The sequence below is a fragment of the Suricata suricatta genome, chromosome 15, assembly GCF_006229205.1.
Source record: "Suricata suricatta isolate VVHF042 chromosome 15, meerkat_22Aug2017_6uvM2_HiC, whole genome shotgun sequence".
Taxonomy (NCBI): Eukaryota; Metazoa; Chordata; class Mammalia; order Carnivora; family Herpestidae; genus Suricata; species Suricata suricatta.
The window spans coordinates 35,658,804-35,680,080 of record NC_043714.1 but is presented as its reverse complement, the minus strand read 5'-3'; the positions used below and the strand labels follow the sequence as shown (position 1 = coordinate 35,680,080).

Below are 21,277 nucleotides of genomic sequence, written 5' to 3'. Positions count from 1 at the left end.
TGAATAAACATTAAAAATTTTTTAAAAAGAAAAAGAAAAAATAACTGAAGGTGTTAAAAAGAAAAATAATTTAATATATTTTTATAGTACATGAGCTTCTGAAATTTATTCCCTGATGAAATAAGTCTTCATGGTTTTAAGTATGTTTGGGCTCATTTATTTCTACATTTAACAAGCAATTTAATCTAACATACCAAAAATATATCCACAACCAAATAAAAGCCTAATACAGAGTCAATTATTCAGATGTTTTGTCTTCATATACAGGACCCAGCAGGTTACACGATAAACAGATGTTTTAAAAGTGTATATTGATTAAATAATCATGTAGACTTCAGAATTGTTACTGCAACCCATCAAACTGAGTTCATTCCTTTATTATTCAAACAAATGAACACGTTTAAAGACAAACACATCTTTATTGTGGGATACAAAAGTAAAGGACAATCAAACCACTGAGTCTAATAGAAAGAAATAAGAGGTCTAGGCATAAGTATAACTATGTTACACAGCAAAACACAGTAAGTGCAGGAAGAGATACACATGAATGTACCGGTGTCAGGGCAATACAAGACCTTTCATTTGGGGGAATGAGGAATGTTAGTAACTTTTGCACCTGACTTTCAATAACAGGTAAAGCTGGATAAGCAGAGATGGAAGAAACACATTAAGAACAGATGAAAGTGAAAGATCTCTACAAGATACAGCAGCAGAAAATTTAAGAGAATGAACGGACATGAGGGAAAAGGAAAGCGTCTTTCCTTCTGTGCAAGAAGCTGGTTTGCCAGTTGTCTCAGGTAAGTTGCCAAATGACTTAAGTGATGGAATGATCCTCCCCCTTTACAGAGACAGCAGAGCATTAAGGAGGAGGAATTCGGGGTCGCAAAACTCCTACCATGTGATCCTACCAACACTATACTGAACAAAGTGGAATCTGTCTTTGAGAAAAAGGTGATTGAGATTTAATAGGATTGGATCTTCAAGACCCATTGGGCTTATTTTTTCCTCAAAAGATGGCCCACAGATCACCTGGAGTCCCGTGAAAATGCAGATTCCTGGGCCCTACCAGAGAATCTAACCTTACAGAGGGCAGCAGGGGGGTGCAGTCAAGGAATCAGGATTTTTAGTGACTTGTGAGACTCCCCGTCACAATAACATTTAACATAAAGGACACAATAGACTTATTCCTGAATGACCTTCTTTTTCAGATAGGGATGTAACATTTTCAAAAATTCTGACTTGTAAAATATGACTAAACACCCCTGAGAGTTTTAAAATTGCATATCGTTTTACTTTTTAACTTAAAAAGTTCATTAAACTAATCTTCTAGTTAATTCTTGGCAATAGCTAACTGGGCAGAAACAGTATTAGAAGTCACAACAAACTCAATCAGGATCATGCACAAAATGAGTTCCTCACTCCTAGAGGTCCCCTGAATCAGCCCGCCTCAGTCTAGTTCAGACTTCCAAACACCAAAGCAATCCTCTGTAAAATGAAGTTGAACCCACCAGGCTCATCAATTGTCCAATTTTGCATTTATGCTTTTGGATGGGCTATTTTATTGTCATTGTCTCAAATGACTATTTTTAACTTTGGCTCCATGTAAGCTGATGTATAATCCAGACTAGATGTAGTATAGTGTCTCTACTGTGTATCTTCTTATTTTGACAAAAAAAAAATATTACCAGGTTGGGGAATTGGAAACAAACCACAGCTAGGTATATGTGAAAGAAAGATAAGGAAGGAAGGAAGGGGAGGGAGGGAGACAGAAATGAACGCACTATTTCTAACTCTACCATGGAAATTTGTAACAATATGTAATATGTAATACATACATATTCGTGGTAGACTGTGTCTTCCTTGGTGACTATTTAATGGTTCTTAGGTGAGCTGAACCAGGCTACTAGGGACCTTAAGCTGTGTGACACCCTATGGACAGAGTGGGCCTCTGTAATACTGCTTTTAATCACCATAAGTAAGGAAGTTCAAGTAATAATGTAAAATATAAATACTACCAAATAAAAGCACTAAACAACAAGTGCTCTGATGATTCTATGGAGGCTAATAATCTTTTTTCTTTGTAATTCTCTTTAGAAAAAATATTAAAAGAAAAAGAAGTCATTCAATTATAGTCCTGACTTGAGGGATGGAAACTTTATTTTGAAAGCCTGTTTTTACCACATTCAAGACTCCTGAAAGTCTTAAATGCCATACTTTTAAATAAACAATTTAAATTTAAAGAGTTACTTTGGAATGTCTGTAGAATAGTGCCCTAATGTCAAACAAAAGTATTATACTTTTTAAAAATTTTTAAAGTTTATTTATTTGAGAGAGAGAGAGAGTAGGAGAGGGACAAAGAGAGAGGGAAAGAGAAAGAATCCCTAGCAGGCACAGAGCCCTATGCAGAGCTCAAACCCATGAACTGTGAGATCATGACCTGAGCCAAAGCCAAGAGTAGGATGTTTAACCAACTGAGCCACCCAGGTGCCCATACAGTATTTGTTTTTTAAGGAAAAGGAGACAAAATACCCCTTTCTAATGTGGTTATAAATTAACAAAGCAATTTTAACTTTTTATTAAAATATTTGTTTTCAACTTCAATTTTCCTGCTCATCTTTTATTTTGAAATGGAACACAATTAAACTTTGATTTAATCTGGTCTGGCTCACAGAATAGCCAAAATCAGATCAGTGAGATCTTAACCTTTACCACCCAAAGGTACAGGTTTTCCAGCTTTTTCTATTTGAATGATATCCTTTGTCTGAGTTTGTCCTGAGCATAGCTAGCCCCTCTCTGCTATATTTTTAAAGTATTCTGGCCTTGGGGTGCCTGGGTGGCTTCGTTAAGTGGTTCACCTCTTGATTTTAGCTTAGGTCATGATGCCAGGGTCATGGGATCAAGCCTCACATCAGACTCTGTGCTAAGTGTGGAGATTACTTATGATATTCTCTTTCTTTCTCCCTCCCTCCCTCATCCCCCTCCCTCTTCCCCACCCCCTACTCATGCACTCTCTTTTTCTCTAAAATAATAAATTTAAAAAATGAAGTATTCTGGTCTTAAACTCTACATTCCATTAATTTTTGAGATGGAGGTAGCAAAGTGCAATGGCTTATAGCAGTCTTAGAACAAGGAAAATCTTGAGTCTTTAACATGGACTTGGCATTTACTAGTATAGCACATTCATCCATTCTCTCATGAAGTTTTTACTTAGATCCTACTATGTTCCAACACTGTTTTATGCTAAGAATATAGGGAGGCAAGCCCTTAAGGATTTTGTAATATCATGGAGGTTAGAGCAAATAAACAGCCAAGTACCATATGATAAGGGCAATTCTAGGGGACACAGGATGACGTGGGGCCATGTAGGAAAGAAAAGTAACCCATATCTACGTGTGCAGGGAAGGCTTTCCAGACCATATAACATTTCAGCTGAGATACCAATGAAAAATAGGGGTTAATGGGGAAAGATCTGTAAAGGGAAAGAGTATTCCAGGTAGAGGAAATGCCAACTACAAAGCTAGGAGGCAAGAAATAACATAGCTTGGGAACTGAAAAGAAAAATCAGATCTAATGTACAACAATGTGACTACAGTTAACAATACTGTATTGCATACTTGAAATTTTCTAAGTGCAGGGGCAGCTGGGTGGTTTAATCAGTTAAGTGTCCGACTTCAGCCTAGGTCATGATCTCACTGTTCCCGAGTTCAGGCCTCACATCGGGCTCTGTGCTGACAGCTCAGAGCCTGTTTCAGATTCTGTGTCTCCCTCTCTGGCTCTGTCTCTCCCCCTCTTATGCTCTGTCCCTCTCTTTCAAAAATAAATAAACATTAAATAAATTTTTTAAAAGAAATTTTCTAAGAGTACAGATCTTAAGTGTTTTTACCATAAAAAAGGAGTAATTATGTGAGGTGATGAGTATGCTAAGTAGCTTTATTGTACTGAATATTTCACAACACATATATATATCAAATTACCAAATTTGATGTTAAAACACATCTGATGTTAAATTGTCAACTATACATCAGTAAGGCCGGGAGAAAAGACTACACACTGAGTGGGAAGATGGAGAAGCCAGAGAGTTAGATACAGAGAATCAATATCATGAAAAAACATGAAAATCATGGCCAGGACATCTGATTTTACCCTAAGAGGAGCCACTGTCCTATTAGAAACTTTACTGTGGTCACCAGTGGGTAGAATGGAGTGGAGAGGTGTGCCACCAGAAGGGAAGACACATTAGAGTCACCGCAGTGGTTAGAGTAAGAATCAATGGTGGTGTAAACTTCAGTGGTGACAGTAAGGACACAAGGTAAGTGGTCAGATTTGTAATCTGTTCTGGAAATAGAATCAACAGGAACTGGTGATCAGTTAGAGGGGAGAGATGAGAGGGAACAATAAGTCAAAAATGATACCCTTCCAGCATGGAGTAATCAGATGATTGATATCTCCATTCATTGGGAGAGAACCCAAGGCAAAAAGCACGGGGTAGAGAAGAGTGCTCTTTGATGGACTGAAATTAGATGTGCCTATGGATTAAGTAGAGGCATCCAGCAAGCAGGAGTGCCATATGGATACAGAAAAGGAGAAGAGAGAGGAAGATGAAGAGGTACTTGGGCATTATTAATACATACTAACTGGAGTCCTAGAAGTGAGTTCATCCTCCCAGGGAAAATATGTATAGTGAGAAAGAAGAGACCAGAAGAGATTTTGGAAATGCCAACTAAATCCTTTAAGTTTCAGATTTTATAAATGCATGGCTACTGCAAGGATTGAGAGGCTGTGCAGAAAACACTTAGCACAGTACCTACACATAGTTAAGAGTTCAACAACAGTAGATACGATTTTTGGATGGATTTACTTATTTGGTCTTGCTAAGCAAAGGCCATTATGTATTATTAATTTCTATTTTGTTCTCTTTCTTGAAAAGTATTTATTGAGAATACACAGAATAATGGGTATTTGATATGATTATTTAAAAATAGAAATTATAATTTATTTTCTTAGGTAATAAGGTTTTATAAATCCTAAAGCTGGTGGTTCTTTGGGGAAAAAAAGGCTCTCTAAACACTCATTTAATTTTGGTTTCAAGTTTTTTCCCCACAAGTGTGCCAACAACTAGAGCCATGATCTCAGCATTTCCTGCCCCCCACTATCATAATTTTAATCTAGTTTTTGTGACCAGTTAAATGATTATTCTTTCAAAACACTGGAGTTTCGTTCATGTATATAACATTTTTGAACTTTAAATATTGTAGTTTATCAAGATTAAAACACCAAAACATCTTCAAAAATGACAACAGCATCCTCGTACAAAAGGAACCCCTGGAAAGCATTACCTAGTTTAGCACACGAAGAACAGCACATACTTCGCATATGCATGCACATTTTTAGAGGCAGAAATAAAAAGTAGCAACCTTGTTTCTAAAATGAAGTACTTAAATTGTAAATTAAGAAAAATAATAAATATGTTAATATTTGATTAAATATAATCGTTTAAACACTTTCTATTAAATGTACACAGCACTTTACACAGTGCTTTAATACCATCGTGCATTAACTTCCTTGGCCCCACTGTCAAGCTTGTCATAAAGGTACAATGTTATAAATTTGTTTTCAAACAAGTTACTATAAATTATGACAAATTTGTTACAAATTTGTTTTCAAACAAGTTACTGACAATATATAGATGGAAGTAAAATAGAAGCTATGCTGATTTCAGCTCTAATACGTGCAGACTTTAGCCATCATCACTTCTGTCCTTAGAACAGCAAAACTCTGAACAGACTGAAAATCATTGACTTTCCTTGGACTCATCAGAGAACAGCAGTTTCAGGGCAAACCACTCCCCAAAATCTGAGAAACAGGCAAAACCAGAGAATCACAGCCAAGAACTGTGTACCCGGAGCAGAAGATACTGCAGCCATAAGCTGATAGGAACACTTACACGGTAATTTTGATGGTCACTGGAGGCTGGGTACAGCCTAGCATGAGAGGGAGAAACTGTCACAGGTTTCAGTCGTTGGGGAGCTTCCACACTTCTATGGGTTTTTCCTCCAGGAACCCTAGTAGGTTCTCATAGTGAGGAGATAAAAAAGACCACCTTGTAGCTCTGGCAAAGGGAAGGGCAAGAGGAATCATGAAATATACCCAGAGTGCTCTTTCATGATATCTGTTCTTCAGGGGCAAAGATTTTTACCAGAATCCTATCCGATCTGGGGAAATGACATTTCTCTCCCTGCAGTCTCCTCTAGGCTTCATAGCAAGTATGTTTAAGGGAAACTAAGAAACACTTGTGAAGGTCAGAGCCCAGAAACACAGGCCGGCCGACTAAAAGACCGAGATTCAATCACAAGCATAAAGAACACCCCTGCTCCTCTGTTCCTTACCATCACACCAACATGGATCCCATATAAGGACAGCGGATTACAGCTGAAAGAGCTGTAAGACTCACTTCTTTCTGACGAGGAGTACTGAGGGAAGCTGAAGTAAATGGGGGAGATGAAAAGACGAGAACTTTGAAGGCTGTAGCACCTACAGCTAGAGCAAACATTAGCCACTGCCCAACTCCTAGCCATATTAACATAATTTCTCAAGCTAGAAACCTACTAATCTCATTTCCTATTACCTGATACATCATGACTGGCTTTGATAAAAATGTTACCAGAAATGCTAACATGTGAGAAAAAGCATAGACCGAAGATAGAAAGCAGTCATCAGAACCAGACCAGATCTGACACAGATATTGGAATTGTCAAACAAGAAATTCTAAATGAATATGGTCAATAGGCTAAGGGGTCTAATGGAAAAAAAGAGAGGAGATGGGTAATGTAAACAGAGAGATGGGAACTGTAAGGAAAAAAATCAAAAGAAAATGCTAGAAATCAAAAACACAGAAATGAAGAATTCCTCTGATGGGCTCCTCAGTGAATTTGATATAGCTGAGAAAAGAATCCATGAGCTTGCAAATAAAATAAAATAAAACAAAACCTGAACAGAACACCTAAGAACTCTGAAAAACTTCAAAGGGTGTTATACACATGCAACTGGTGAAGAAGAAAATGGAGTAAAGAGTAGAAGAAATATCTGAAATAATAATGGTTAAGAACTTTCCAAAGTTAATGACAGAAACCAAACTACAGATCCAGGAAGCTCAGAGAGCATCAAATGGGATAAATTCTTGCCTTGACATCCCCCACGCTGACCTGAGCAATTCTACACCTAGGCATGTCATATTCAAACTACAGAATACCAAAGACAAAGAGAAAATTTAGAAAGAAAAAGAAAAAAACATTACAGTCTATATTGGACCAAGAATACAAATTAAAATTACAGTGGACTTCCATCAGGAACCATGCAAGCAAAAAGTGTGGAGTGAAATACTTAAAGCATTGAAAGGAAAGTCCCATAATCTAAAATTTTATATCCACTGAAAGTACTGTTCAAAAATGAAGGCAAGATTAAGACCTCAGATGAACAAAACTGAAGAAATTCATGGCCAACAGAACTTCTCTGCAACAAGTGTTAAAAGAAGTTCTTGAGGAGAAAGAAAGTGGTATAGGTCAGACACTCAGATCCACAGAAAGAATACTGTCAGAAAGGAAATAAATGGAAATAAAATATTTTGTTTTTATATTCTGAATTAATCTAAGAGATAATGCTATAAAGTAATACTAACAATATGTTGGTAATTATAGCATATGGATAAGTGAAATAAATTACATCAGTTCATAGGGAACAGAAGGAGGCATTGGAAATTTTCTGTTACAAGGTATGTGTATTACTTATAAAGTGGCATAGTGTTATTTGAAGGCATATTTAGATTCGTCATAAATTAAAATTGCAAATTTCAATTCGTGAGAAATGTATATAGCAAAAACTAAAATGTTTTTTTAATGTTTTTTATTTATTTTTAAGAGAGAGAGAAACAGCGTGAGCAGGGGAGGGTCAGAGAGAGAAGGAGACACAGAATCCGAAGACAGGCTCCAGGCTCTGAGCTAGCTGTCTGCACAGAGCCCAACGTGGGGCTTGAACCCATGAACTGTGAGATCATGACCTGAGCTGAAGTTGGATGCTTAACTGGCTGAGCCACCCAGGTGTCCCAAATATTTTTAAAAATATTTAATTGACTTGCTAAGAGAATAGATAAAATAGAATATATAAAATATTGTTTAAAACTGGATAAGGTGGGAAAAGAGAGAAAAAAGAAACAAAGAATGAGTGAAATAGAAAATGACTACAAGCATGGTAGATATTAATCCAAAAATACCAATGATCAATTTAAATGTGAATAATCTTTTTTGTTGTTTTTTTTTTAATGTTTTATTTATTTTTGATACAGAGAGAGACAGAGCATGAGAGGGGGAGGGGCAGAGAGAGGAGGAGACACAGAATCCGAAGCAGGCTCCAGGCTCTGAGCTAGCTGTCAGCACAGAGCCCGAAGCGGGGCTCGAACCCACGAATGTGAGATCTGACCTGAGCTGAAGTAGGAGGCCTAACCGACTGAGCCACCCAGGCGCCCCAATGTGAATAATCTTAATACGCTAATTAAAAGGCAGAGATTGGGGCACCTGGGTGGCTCAGTCAGTTAAGCTTCCAACTCTTGATTTCAGCTCAGGTCATGATCTCATGGTATATGAGACTGAATCCTGCATGTTCTGTGCTCACAGCACAGTGTCCGCAAGGGATTTCTCTCTCTTTCTCTCTCTTTCTCTCTCTTATATCTGCCCCTCCCTTGCTTGCATTCTTTTTATTTCTCAAATTAAATAAACTTAAAAACAATTTTTTCAAATGGAGAAATTTTCAGGGTGAATAACCAAACAAGAGCCAACTACATGCTATCTACAAGAAACCCACTTTAAATATAAAGATTAATACAGGCTAAATCTGAAGAGCGCAGAAAGACATACCTTAATAGTGCCAAACAAAAGAAAGCTGAAGTAGCTATATTAATTTCAGCCAGAGGCTTCAAAACAAGAAAAATTATCAAAGATAAAGAGGAGAATTACTTAATTATAAAGGGATCAATTCTCCCAGAAGACAACAATTCTAAGTGGGTATGTGTCTAAAACAAAACATCAAAATACATGACGAAAATACTGATAGAAGTGAAGAGAAAAATAGTCAAATCCACAATTAGAGACTTCAATACTCACCTTTTAGTAACTGATAAACATGTAGAAAATCAGTAGGGGTACACACACACACACACACACACACACACACACACACATATACACACATCTGATAAAGTATCAGTTACTTTATCTACAGTCATTTATACAATACTCTTTCTAACAAAGGCAGAATATGTAATCTTCTCCAGATCACATGGATTAGTCACCAAGATATGCCACATATGTTGTTTAGGTGTGGTCATAAAACACACTTTAATATATTTAAAGTATAGATGTCACATAAAGCATGTTCTCAGACCACAGTGGACGTAAACTAGAAATCAATAATAGAAAGATAGCTCAAAAATCCCAATATTTAGAAATTAAGGATCACTTTTTAAATAACACATGACACTTCACACTCAAGTGTCAAGAGAAACTGAAAAAAATATTTTTAACTAGATGAATATGACAGTACAACATATCAAAATTTGTAAGATGCAGTACTTAGAGGAATATTTATATCTTTAAATAAATATAAAAGATCTAAAATCAGTGTCTAGGGTTCCACATTAGGAAATTGGAGAGAGAAGAGTAAATTGAGGCTAAAGCAAGCAGAAGAAAATAAATAATAAAAATTAGAGCACAAATCAATAAAAGTGAAACCAGAAAAACAACAGAGAAAATCAGCAGAACTAAAAGCTGATTCCTTGAAAAGATCAATAAAATAGATAAAGCTCTAGACTAAGCAAGGAAAAAAAGAGGCAAGACAGATATGATCAGAATCAAAAATGAAAGAAAAGTTATCACTATTAATAAAAGAGTACTATGAACAACTCTATGCCCACAGATTTGATAACTTACCTGAAATGGAATAATTCACTGAAAGACAAAAACTGCCAAAAGTCACACAAAAAGAAACAATAGGCCTATATCTACTAAAGTAATGGAATCAATAATTATTAACCTCACAAAAAATAAAGCACCATGCCCAGATGGATTTACTGGTAAATTCTAGCAAATATTTAAGGAACAAATGACACTAATTTTCTGCCATCTCTTCTAGGGAACAGAAGCTGAAATAAGATTACTAAGTCATTCTATGAATACATCATTATCCTTATCCAAACTTAGATAAAACCATTGCAAAAAAGGAAAACTTCAGACAAACATTGTTTAGGAACATAGATGTAAAAATCTTCAATAAATATTAGCAAATTGAATCCAACAATGTTTTTAAAAGTTATAAAGACCAGTGGAACTTAGTTCAGTTATGCAAGATGGACCAATATTTTTAAAACCTTAGTTAAGCGTCTGACATCAGCTCAGGTCATGATCTTTCAGTTCATGAGTTCCAGCCCCTCCTTGGACTCTGTGCTGACAGCAAGAGCCTGGAGCCTGCTTCAGTTTCAGTGTCTCCCCCTCTCTCTGTCCCCTCAACTCATGCATGCATACTCTCTCTCGCTCTAGCTCTCTCTCTCTCAAAAATAAATAAACATTACAAAATTAAAAAACCAATGCAACCCACAACATAAACAGGCTAAAGAAGAAGAAATTGTATGATCATATCAATTGATGAGAAAAAAGCATTTGATGAAATTGAACACTCACTAATAATAAGAACTCAGCAAACCAGGAATAGAAGGAAATTTCTTCAACCTGATAAAGAACATCTACAAAAATCCCAAAGCAGAAGTCATACTAAATGGTGGGTAAGTAGAAGCTCTCCTCTTAAGATCAAAAACAAATCTTAAGAGATGCCTTCTCTCACCACTCTTACCTAACAATATTCTGGAAGTCCTGGCTAGTGCAGTATGACAAGAAGCAGGAGTAAAAGGTATTCAGATTGGGAAGGCAAAAACAAAACTGTATTTCTTCACAGATGGGATAACTGTCTATATAAAAACGTAAAAAATCCCAGAGTCAGCAAATAAAACAAACAAAACCTAACACAACCCAAGCCCAAACATCTGAAACTAAAAAGGAAATATAGCAAAGTCACAGGGGAGAAAGTTAATATACAAAGTCAATTGCTTTCCTATATATCAGTAACAAGCAACTAGACCCTAAAATCCAGAACAATACCATTCATCAAAGTACCCCCAACATTACTTAGGTGAATCTAAAAATATATATAAAAGGTATTAAGTGTAGAAAACTTCAAAACTCTGCTAAATAAATAAATGAGGAGATAGTCTAGTTTTTTGGATTAGAAGACTCGATATTGTTAAGATATCAATTCTTCCCATCTTTGTCTTTTGATCAATGCAATTGATACTGCAACCAAATCCCAGCCAGCCATTTGATCATACTGACAAACTGATTCTAATGAGTGTAGGGAAGGATAAAAGGCCTAGAATTACAAACACGATACTGGAGAGGAAAAACAAAGTTAGATGTAAGAAGAGGACTTAACAGTACCCGGTTTCAAGACTTACTGTAAGCGACAGTAACTACCCCGCGTTGTATGGGCAAAGAACAAATGCATACCTCAATGCAACAGAATCAAGAAACCAGAAATACAACCACATAATAAAGTCAACTGGTCTTTGACAAAGGAGCAAAGGGAATCAGAAAAAGGGCAGTCTTTTCAAACAGTGCTACAGAAACCACTGGATGTCCATGCACAAAAAAAAAAAAAGAGCCTAGACAGTTTACATCTTTGATATGATAAAAATTAACTTAATATGGATCACAGACCGAAATATAAAATGCAAAATAAGAGAAACCTTGGATTGGGTGATGAGTTTTTAGATACGACACCAAAAGCACAATCATGAAAGGAAAAAAAATGATAAATGAGACCTTATTAAATTTTAAAATTTGCTCTGTGAAAAATACTCTTAAGAGAATGAAAGACAAGTGACAGGCTGAGAAAATATTTGCAAAAATATTTGAATAAGGACTTGTATCAATAATGTACAAAGAACTCTTAAAACAGCAATAAAAAGGCAAAAGGCCAATTTAAAAAAGTGAGCAAACATCTGAATAGACACAAAACCCTCCCAAAATACACATGACAAATAAGCATTTGAAATATTTGCAATACTGATTGTCAGAGGGAATTAATCATTTAAATAGTAATAAGATGCTACCACATACCCATTACAATGGCTTCCCTCAAAAAAAAAAAAAAACCACAAAACCCTTGCAACACCAATTCCTAGCTCAGATGTGGGGCAACAGGAACATTAATTCATTGTTGGTAGGAAAGCAAAATGTTGCAGCTGTCATAGAAGACAGTGTGGCATTTCATTTTCTTATGCAGCAACCAAGCTCCTAGGTATTTACCCAACTGATCAAAGACTTATGTCTATATAAAAACTGCATGTGAAGGTTTATAACACTTTTACTCATAATCACCAAAAACTGAAAGTAATTAAATGTCCTTCAGTAGGTGCATGGATCAAATAATTTTAGTATGTTCAGAGAAAGGAACATTATTCAGTGATTTTTAAAAAGTGAGCTATCAAGCCAAAAAAGTCATGGATGAATCTTGTCTGAAAAGGCTGTCTTTATACTATATGATTCCAGTTTTATGACATTCTGGAAAAGATAAATTATAAAGGTAGTCACAAGATGAGAGGCTGCCAGGAGTTCAGGGCAACGAGAATTGAAAGGACAAACATAGGGGATATTTTAGTGTGGGGACACCATGCATCACATGGTATTATAGATATGTGGCATTATGCATTTGTTGAAGCCCACAGAACTTTATAGCACAAAGAATAAACTTTAATATTAAAACAGAGAAGGAGGGAGACAAACCATAAGAGACTCTTACATACAGAGAACAAACTGAGGGTTGCTAGAAGGGAGGTGGGTGGGGTGATGGGCTAAATGGGTGATGGGAATTCAGGAGGCACTTGTTGGGATGAGCACTGGGTGTTTATGTCAGTGATGAATCACTGGGTTCTACTTCTGAAACCAATACTACACTGTATATTAACTAACTTGGATTTTAATAGATAAATTTAAAAAAATAAACTTTAATGTGTGTAATTCTTTAAAAATCCTTTAGGAGTTCAGGGGATCCCAGGATGGAATGGAGAAAATGACAAAATAATTTAAATGTATTCGAAACAGATGAAACAACTTCACTGAAGGTAATGAGGGAAAACAGTGTTGAACCAAGTAACCTTGGAAATGAATGGAGTCCATATAAAGGCAAAATAAAGGGTACATAAGCACTGTACTATAGTTGATAAAGTTGTTTTCCACAGGGGTACAAGGAAAACACCCTGAGTCCTATACATGCATATTGGAATTGAACAGTTATATAAATGAATGGCTGACTGGGGGAGACATGTATCTCACTGTTGGAGTGATAGGTTACTGAGAAGCAAAGGGAGGAGGCTAGAATAATCCATGTGTAATGCTTTAAAGTTTGAAATATCACTATGACTCATTCTTAGCTTAATATAGATACATATGTGTGCATATAGGAGCATTTGTAGAAATAAACACATACTTGGGTTAGTATGCACTTATATATTTCCTTGCTCCATCAGCGGAGAGAGCTTAGAAGCAACAATGACGCCCCAGTAACAATGAACGAGTCTACCACCCACTTCTTGGTTTCTAATATCGTTCTCTAGTAAAAACAAAAACCAAGAATCCTTGAAGAAGTGACTGATTCTCATACTGGGGAAGGAATTACAAAAGATGAGTCTAGGGGCAACTTGGTGGCTCAGTCGGTTAAGCATCCAACTTTGGCTCAGGTCATGAACTCCTGGTTTGTGTGTTTGAGCCCCGCATGGGGCTCTGTGCTGACAGCTCAGGGCATGGAGCCTGCTTCAGATTCTGTGTCTTCCTCTCTCTCTGTCCCCTCCCCTGCTCACGCTCTGTTTTCTCTGTCTCAATAATAAATAAACATAAAAAAAAAAAAAGATGAGTCTGAAGCAGCTGAAGGGCTAGAGCACAAGAAAGTACTAAAAGACCCTCACAATTATGCGGGTACGTCAAAGGCACACGGGAGTCTACTGAAAGAGCTCCCAATGGCCAAAGTGGGACAAACTGAACAATAAAATATATTGAGTAGTACTGGATTAATCATAGAATAAACATCCATGTGTCTGTCATGTTATAAATATTGAATAAATACATATATAAATGAGATAATAGCCAAATCTCCTATGCAGAAGAATTATAATAATTCATGCACATACTCAGTTTTCAAGGAGGTGGAGCCTAACTCCCCACTCCTTAGGTGTGGGCTGCCACAGTAACTTCTTTCCAGAGTCAAGTTATGGAAAGGGGAGGAAAGAGTAAACTTTGCAGTGTAGAAATCTGCCAAACACTACCTGAACCAGATGGTCAAGGCCAACACCAAGAGTCATAAATCATGCTGACCCTATAAATCTTTGATATGATGGGGATGCCACTTTATTCCTGCGATCTTCCTCCCCCAAAGCCATAACCCCAGCCTAATCACTAGAAAAACATCAAACAAATCCCAACCAAGAGACATCTAAAACACCAGACTAGTGCTTCTTCAACCTGTTAGGATCATCAAAAACAAAAAAGGCTAAGAAACTGAGCCTAAGAAGATATGATTACTAAACATAATGTGGTATCATGGCTAGGATCCAGGAACAGAAAAAGAACATTTGGCAAAAACTAAGGAACTCTAATAAAGTATGGACTTTAGTTAATTATAAATCAATGTTGGTTAATTATAACATATGTACTATACTAATGTGAAATGTTAATAATAAGGGAAACTGGATGTTAGGGATATGGGATTCTCTATAGTAGCTTCTGAATTGTTCCATAAATATAAAAATGTTTTAAAATAAAAAGTTTATTGAGGGGCACCTGGGAGGCTCTTTACCTCTGGTTGGGTGTCTGACTCCTGACTTCAGCTCAGGTGGTCATCCAGGGTCATGGATGTCAAGCCCCACATCAGGTTCTGCTCTGAGCGTGAAACCTGCTTGGGATTCTCTCTCTCCACTTTCTCTGTCCCTCCCACACTCCTGCTCACTCTTGCTCGCTCTCTCTCTCTCTGTCTCTCAAAATAAATAAACTTTTAAAAAGTTTATTTAAAAATGTATACAACAGCATATAAAAGTTATATAGAATAACATATTAAAAACTGATTTGCCATGTTATCAACATGGTAAAATCAATTATAATTATTCATATTATATCTTGAAATCTAACATATTAAATTCAATAACCAACTCAATAAATTCATTTTCTTAACCCCAGACAAGCTACCCTGGCTCTCATGTTTTCTATAGACCATATGGGAGAATGAACTGTGTTTTAGGTATCTGTGCTTATACAAGCAAAAAAATATGTTGATTTGTTATTTTTGAAGCATTTCTACTCTAAATTTTATTGATCGTATTCATCACAATCATTATGGTGATGAAGTAGGTATATATTCTTATGTTTGTTTCCAGGAGTAGAAAAAAACTGAAATAAATTCAGATGTGGCCCCAAAAGCACAAATCCCGGGACATAATTTTGGAAGCAGGTTATTAAAACTGCTATCAGTTTAAAATTTGCCAAGTGCCCAAAACTCAGGTAGAAAACTTAATAATTCATTTAAATGCTTGGCTCCTCGCTGATTTGATACCAAATATTTAGATTCTTTATCAGAAAAGCTTGTTTCTTATATCAAAATAATTTTGTCATTTGAAATTTTATTGGGAATATGAATACTATCTTCATCTTGAGGTAATGAGCATATATTAATTTTTCATGGCTAGAAAGAAAGTGCTTCTAATTTAGTAAAAAAAAAAAAAAAGGTACCTGTTTAATGTCACCTCCACAGAGAAATTAATAGCAATGTTTTAGGGAAAACTGGGAGTGAGGCAAGAAAAAACAACCCCCTACCCCATATACTCAGTCTTTTGTAGAATGACAGATGAAACATTTGTGGGAGGAACGTTTAAGCATTTGTAGCAAATGTGGATTCGAAATTAGCAGTATAAGGAATACTCCATTTGCAGGCCAATTTTACTGCAAGATGAAAAATTAAATGTTTTAATATGGGCGTTAGATTCAGAAAAGGAAATACAATACATAATTCAACTGCTTTTTCCTCCCTCCTCTATACCTTCATTTCTAATGGAAAATCCCTCCTTTCCAGCTAGTTTACATTCCCAAAAAGGAATATCTGTTATTTTTGCCTAGTCAACATCAACTTTCCTTTATTTTGGTAAAAATACTTTGATTTTCACTTGATAGATCACCTGCTCACTCTCTCATTCCATGTATTTTAGGTGAGGTTTATGTACTACTCTGAAAATGTGTGTGTAATTGAAGCCTGGAAAAGTCCATTCATTCCTCCTCTTGGTTATTGCTTCAAGAATGGGCACATGACTAGTTGATCAGTCAGAGAAAATCTTGAGAGGTATTCTCTCTTTATTCTGATTTGTTGAACAGGTAGGATGCATCCCAGGAGCCATCTTGCATCTCCTGTAAGAAACCTTACTGGAAAGTAAACCAACCAGAGGAAAACCAAAACTGAGATGGAGAGAGAGGGGAGGGGGCAGGAAAGGAGAGTGATTCCTGACACCTAAGGACAACTGTGCCTCGATACCATCTCTGGGATATTTCAGTTATATGAGCCAACAAACTCCGTATTTTACTAAAACTAATCTCAAGTGGGCTGGAGCACTTTGAACTGAATTGGTCCTGATTATAACCATCTTTCTTTTTTTCCAGCTGTCTCCATTTTTTCTCATCTTTAAAGATCTAGTTGAGGACAATTATTCTATAAGCTACGGAGACAACCCCAAGCCCAAAGAACTCTTCCTCCTGAGTTCATACATTAGCATATTTAGCATGTTTGCCTTACTGATATCTCTTGTATTGTTGGTGAATTGTTATTCAATACCTTCTGTGTTTATGACTTTTTTATCAATAAGATGCTAAATTCCCAAAGGACAACATTGTCCAATATTCCTTCCCTTCTTCAGGTCCTAAATTTTTGAGAAGTGACTGACCAAGTTTTCTCCAAATCTATGTGCCAAAATCCAAAAGGAGTTATTTTCATTACACAAATATATAATTTCCTATCAGCATAAAGCTTTTGTAAGGGCTCATGGTTTTCAGTCTGCTTCCATAATTAATTTATAGGTAAAGAAATTGTATCTTTAGAACTCATATGAAATTAGTGAAGGTAGAAGGAAACTGACATGTTTTGAATATTCACACTAAACAAAATCCTTGGGGCTTCACACATATTTACCTGGCATATTCCTCACAATAGGGCTGCTAATTAAATTTTATTATTTTTACTTTAAAAATGAGGAAACAAGCTGAGAGATGTTACTTTGTTCAAGACCACACCCTAGTAAATGTACACTAATGTTCATGGTTTTTTCATCTTTGCATTCCTACCACCTAGCACACTATCCAGCATTTAAAGAGCACTCATAAACTATTAGGCAAACGAATGAATGAGTGAATGAATGAACAAATGATACAGACAAGATTAAAAGTTGTCCTTTTGGGTTCCAGACCTCCATTACACTATGCCATGTACAAACAGAATCATTACCAAGATAATTCCATACATTTTTGTGTTTTATTTTTAAATTACATTGAATCATTTAGCATTATGCATGTGGAAAGACTGATATTTCAACAGCATAACCCCACTGTAGAGGTGAGTCACAATAAATGAAACATCCTGGGCTAAGTACTAGGACTTTTAGGTTAGAGAGGAATCTGAATATAAATTGAATTTACTTGTTCTGTGACCTTAAACAAGTTATCTATGTCTCTGATTACTTATTGGTAAAAGTGGGATAATATTATCTTCCTTGTTAAGACTATGATGAGATTAAATAAAATTATGACTAGCAGAGCATCTAGAATATAGTAATCTTTTTTTTTTTTACTGTTATTACTATAATATTTTCTTTTGGAAGTTCAAACTAATTCTCTCATGGCCATATAAGTCTTGGTAATATACAAGTATTTGATTTTTAATAATTTAAACATGACTTAGAATATTAAGAAAAAGGATATGTCTCTTTTCATAAGTAAGATATTCATAAGTAAGGTCTCGTAACTAAAAGTGACCCAATATTTCAAAAAAAAACCCTTTTAATGCATAAGACAGTCTCAACAGAAAGAACAGTCTCATTACCCAAGCCAGAAACTAGAAGTCTGCTTCAGCTGCATTAACGTTTTCAATTAATTACCAAGTCTTTGCTAATAATACACTCAAAAATATCAAATTCAGTTTCTTATCTCTATAGTTTTTATCATGCATTTACTGAAGCTTTCAACAGCTCTCATCTGGAGGATTTTGCAGTAGCCCAGGTGTAAAATTATGGCAACTCTACGGTAGAGATTTGGAAGTAGTGAGAAGTGACTTCATTTTGAATGCATTTTGACAGTGGAGCTGACAGGACCTACTAATGGATTAGATGTGGGGTTGTTAGAGGACCAGAATCATAGAAGCCTCTGAAACTTCCAGTTGCAGCCACTACTGAACAGTGGTAGCATTTCCCGAGTTGGGAGGTGCTTCCGCAGCAAGTCAGGCAGGTGGGGTGGAGAGTGTGCTTTCAGACAGGAGCGTGGTAGGTACTCAGGATACAGTTTTACCAACTGAGAAACTGTGCTCCATAACTCATTCCTATGTTATTTTTCAAGTGTGTGCATGCCTTTGTTATTTGGGTTTTTTTTAACCTGGGATTACCTGTCCCCCACCTAACCTACATTTACTCAGATGAATTACAGATGACTTATGAACACAGATAACTTGTTTAAGGTCACAGAACAAGAGGAGACTTCCTCAGCACCCTGGTCAGAATTAGACTTCCCCTCCTCTATGGGCCCATAGCAATTTTGTAATGTTTACAAAATACTAACAATAAATCAAGCATTATACTAATCACTAGGTATACAGATATGTATAATCCCTTGCCTTCAGAGAGCTTACAGTCTAATAGGGGGTAGGGAAACATGCCCAAACTAGTCAGTACAATGGAATAAATTATACAAAATGCAATGAAACCACAGATGAGAGAATGGTGGGCAGTCAGGCAAAGGCACCAATATTTACTGACTGTATATCTGTTGTGTGTGGTACTTTGTTATTTCATGGAATCATCACAACAGCCCTATAAGCCAAGCAGAAATCGTTAAGTACCCACCCAAACTATCCAGTGTGCACATAGCAGAACTAGCTTACAAATCCACCCCCGACTCCAAAGCCATTCTCTATTAAACCAGATTCAGAGGGGGGCTTCGCAGGAGAGAGAAACTTAGGCTGAAACCAGAAGGAGGAAGGTCAAAGGAGCCAGTGCATGGCTAGACGCTGAGGGCTGGGGGTTACAGGCAGTGTCCCTCAGAAAGAATGGAGGGAGAGGAGGCTGGGTAAGTGGTACCATGCTCAGGAGTCTGTGTTTTATCCTGGAACAAATGGGGGATATTTTTTTTTAAGTTTATTTATTTAGAGAGAGAGCGCATGCACACAAGGAGGGGCAGAGAGAGAAGGAGAGAGAGAGAGAGAATCCCAAGCAGGCTCGCACACTGTCAGGGCAGAGCCCCATGTGAGGCTCAGTCTCATAAATCGTGATATTAGGACCTGAGCCAAAATCAAAGTAGGATGCTTAACCAACTGAGCCACCCCGGCACCCCTCTAATAAAACGTTTTCAAAAGTGTAAGTAATAACCAGTTGGAAAAAATAGAAATATTTCTACTTGGAAAAAAATACACTGACCCACTGGTCATTTTAACATCATTTAACAAAATCCAGCATTGCAACATTTTTGATATCAGGGAGAACCTTAGATGCTGAATGTATCAAATACATTTCAGATTTTCCTATTTCTTTATTTTCTTTAAAAAAAATAAATAAAAATGAATTCAGTTTCCCTACTTCTCAGTGTTGGAGTATAGAACCCAAAGCGTATCTTGGGCATATCAAGCCAACTCTAAGCACACATGGGAAGTTATATTAGGATTATTGGTTTGCAAACAATAGGCAAAGCTAAGTGGCCATGGCAAAGGTAGGGCCAAAGCCAGGGCAGCTGTGAGGGCTCAGTCAGGTCACCATGGACAGAACATCTGGGCACTGCCGGGTAAACAGCCCAGCACCAGTGGGAGGGTGGGCGGGACATTGTAATTATCCCACCAAATGAGAATAAGCAGTAGGATAAAAAATAAAAATAGGTGACACTTATTTTAAAAAAACGTCTTAAGGGATAGGTACCTTTCCAAAAAATCTGTATTATTTCTTTTAATTTTTCAGAAAGCCTGTGCAAAAGGCACTGTTGTTTTTTTTTAAGTTTGTTTATTTATTTATTTATTGAGAGAGAAACAGAGAGTGAGAGAGAGAGCGAGAGAGCGAGCGAGCGAGCGAGCGAGAGAGAGAGAGAATGCACTGGGGAGGGGCAGAGAGAAGGGGACAAAGGATCCAAAGCAGTCTCTGCTGACAGCAGAGAGCCTGATACAGCGATCGAACTCATGAGCCTGGAGATGATGACCTGAGCCAAAGTCAGATGCTTAACCGAGTCATCCAGGTGCCCCAATGAGAGGCACTACGTTCATCTCCATTTTATAGATGAGGAAGTTAAGTAATTTGCTCAGATCACAGAGAGAGAGGAATAGGGATTTGAATCTAGGACATGTGACGGCAAAGCCTAGCTTAACTACAGTTACTGTTAACTGTACCTAGATGGAGTTGCAGGAGATGATTCACTGCAGAACAGAAAGGGAAAGGAAAGCTGGGCTGCTCACCGGCAGATCTAGACTACAGGCGCACGTACAGTAGAGGCCACATTCTAGAGGAGACACTTTGCACTATACACTGCAGGGTTTGCTACCAGAGCAGGCTCGGACTTCTGAGCCTTTGGCTGCCCATGACATTCGTGTCGTGGGCTCCGTGATTTGAAGAGAAATTCTCTGTTTGTTTCTATGACAGCTGATTAGCCCAGCTAAGTAAAGATAAGAATTTTCAGTTTTCTGCTTTTGGCAGAAAAGCAACACATTTATGAGAGTGAAACTGCTTTGTATTTTAGAAAAAAAAAAAACATACTGTGGAAATAGAAATATTTTTTCTTTTTTTGTTAAAAAATTATTATAGTCAGAACTTGCACTCATGCACTCCCACATACTGTACTGCTCGATGAGCCACTTCTTTCTGGGTCATTGTCAGGGCATGAGGTTTTTTTTTTTTTTTTTTTTTTTTTTT

At 36.8% G+C, this 21,277-nt stretch overlaps 1 protein-coding gene across 1 annotated transcript in view; it reads right to left on the bottom strand.

The window, feature by feature from the left end:
• The window catches only part of NECAB1 (N-terminal EF-hand calcium binding protein 1), an 83,914-nt gene that overhangs the window by 47,253 nt on the left and 15,384 nt on the right, over positions 1-21,277 (bottom strand). The window lies entirely within an intron of this gene.